This window comes from Choloepus didactylus, chromosome 1 (assembly GCF_015220235.1).
Source record: "Choloepus didactylus isolate mChoDid1 chromosome 1, mChoDid1.pri, whole genome shotgun sequence".
Lineage (NCBI taxonomy): Eukaryota > Metazoa > Chordata > Mammalia > Pilosa > Megalonychidae > Choloepus > Choloepus didactylus.
Genome location: NC_051307.1, coordinates 60,985,780 through 60,988,536, shown reverse-complemented (window position 1 = coordinate 60,988,536; position 2,757 = coordinate 60,985,780). Strand labels below are relative to the sequence as shown.

Below are 2,757 nucleotides of genomic sequence, written 5' to 3'. Positions count from 1 at the left end.
ATGGCTTCTGTGAGTCAGAAAATGGGTAAGAAGAGTCGAGTAAAAACTCAAAATCAGGCACCGGTGCTTCAGCAACTGTGTCCTGGAAGGAAATCTTGAGCCTAACTAGTGAACTGTTGCAGAAATGCAATAGTAACGCACCTGGCCCAGGAAAAGAATGCGAAGAGTATGTGTAGATCTAGGCTCTAGTTGAGAAAATATAAAAAAAAAAAAAAAAGGTCTCTGTTACTTTTGATGGAAAAAGTGGTTATTTTCCTGATCTAATGAAATGGGCCTCTGAAAATGGAGCTTTTGTTGAAGGATTTGAAATGGCTAACTCCAAAGAAGAGGGCTTTGATTCAAGAGCAACAAGAGATACCAAGGCAGAATAATTATTTTTATGGGTTCCACGAAAATTACTAATGACTGTTGAATCTGCTGAAAATTCAGTGTTGGGGCCATTATATTCTCAAGACCGAATTCTTCAAGCCATGGGAAATATCACACTGGCCTTTCATCTGCTGCATGATGGAGCCAACCCTAACTATCTGGCAGCCCTACAATCAGGCCCTCCCAGTGAATACCATACTCCTCTCTACTTTGAAGAAGATGAAGTTTGTTATCTTTAGTCAACACAAGCTGTACATGATGTCTTCAGCCAATATAAAAACACAGCTCAACAGTGCCTATTTCTATAAAGTTATCCATACCCACCCTCATGCCAACAAATTGCCCCTGAAGGATTCTTTCACTTATGAGGACTATAGGTAGGCAATCTCTTTTGTTATGACTGGACAAAACCAAATCCCCACAGAGGACAGCTCCTGGGTGACCCTGGCACTGATTCCCCTTTGGGCCATGTGCAGGCACACCAATGGACTGGTCACCACCGGCTACAACCTAGAGGATGACAGCTGTGAGTGTGTGGCTCTGCAGGACTTTAGGGATGGGGAGCAGATTTACATTGCTTATGGCACTCGGTCAAATGCAGAGCTTGTGATCCACAGTGGTTTTTTTCTTTAACAATAATTCACATGATAGAGTGAAAATAAAGGTTGGAGTGAATAAAAATGGCAGGCTGTGTGCCATGAAAGACAAGCTCTTGGCTTTTGCTGACGTCCCAACTTCCAGTGTATTTGCATTGCATTTTACGGAGCCACCCATCTCTGCCCAACTCCTGGCTTTCCTCGGAGTCTTCTGAATGACTGAAGAAGAATTGAAAGAACATTTGCTAGGAGAAAATGCTATTGATAGAATCTTCACCTTGGGTAACTCTGAATTTCCAGTTAGCTGGGACAATGAAATCAAACTTTGGACATTTCTTGACGATAGAGCATCGCTTCTTTAAAAACAAACAAACAACAACAACAACAAAAAATATAAAACTACCATTGAGGAAGATAAGTCTTTTTGAAAAACCATGACCTTTCCGTTTGTGCAACCATGGCCATCAAATTTGCCCTTGAGTGAAAAGGAGAGTCTGGAAAAAGCAGTCAAGAGTGCAGCTATTAACTGGGAATACTTCCACAAACAGGTGGAGGAAAAGGCCCCACTCCCTAAATAGGAAGAGAGTAACCTTGGGCTGTTGGAGAGCGGTGTGGGGGTCTAGGCTCCCCCTTGTCCTGAGAAACCTGGAGGAGGAGGCAGTTGTACAGGAAGCCCTCACAGTCCAGGACAAGGCCACGGAAAACGGGCTCCTAATGCTATATCCCCAACAAGACCAGGTCAGAAAAGGAAAATTTGAAACAGGAAAAAAGTAAAAGAGGGATTGGAAATGCCAAAGAATCTTCTTCAGATAGCACTGATGAAGTTAAGGAGTAGCTCTGAGATGAAGCCTGATCTGTTGGGAAATTCAGTTTAGTAAAAGTTTATGAACAGTAGTACACTTACATCCCTGTGTTTCCTTGTTAACATTTTTCTTTCTGCAGAGTGGAAGATATGTTTTTGCTGCTTTATATAAAAATATTTTTTTAAGTTATTTAAAAAATCTAGCTTCTCTTTTCAATTAAGATTGCCATCTTGTTTCTAGGCAAAACATACAAGTTCAACACCACTACCATAACCAAAGGGGGAAGAGGTACCTTTGGAAGATTTTGCAGACCCATTGTGGGCACATGTATTTTCTTCTGGGGAAGAATTCAGTTCCTCTATCAGCTGTGCCTTTGTTGGCCTGTCATTTTGACGACCAAACAAGAGTTGATGGCAGGACTCTGGAATTCAGCATGAATGTGGGAAAGTTGCAGAGCAGAGAGTAGGATTGGGTTAGAAAATTTTAGAGTCTGAACAAAATATTTTTACTTTTAGTTTTTCCTTTAAAAAAAAATAACACCCTAGTACCAAAAGAAAGGTAAGGTGGCAACCTTATTTTTAATAGTTTTAAATATTGATGATAATCCTAATTATATAAATATATATATACACATACGTATACTTAGTGATTTTTAAAGATTTGTTTACATTTTGTGTTTTATTTTACTATATTAAGAACTTGTCCTTTCTCCTAGAATCAAAGTAGAGCACTGCATCATCCTCCTAATTTTAAACGTTGGCTCTAATTTCAAAGTAGTGCATTTGATTTCCACCAGTGGTAACTCAGAGTTTAAAAATGAACATGTGACCCACAGCTTTACGTGGTGGTGGCTTCCTGACTTTTCTGGTTTTCACAACAAACTAGAGATTCTCAAAGTTATACTTTTGGTTAAAAACACTTATTAAAAGGAAAACATGATTAATATTTTTGTCTGTTCCTTTTTTTTTGGAGTGGGACCGGCCCTTTGG

The 2,757-nt window shown here is 39.7% G+C and overlaps 1 pseudogene; it reads left to right on the top strand.

The window, feature by feature from the left end:
* LOC119532587 lies at positions 1–1,800 on the top strand (annotated as a pseudogene).
* The last annotated feature ends 957 nt before the right edge of the window (positions 1,801–2,757 follow it).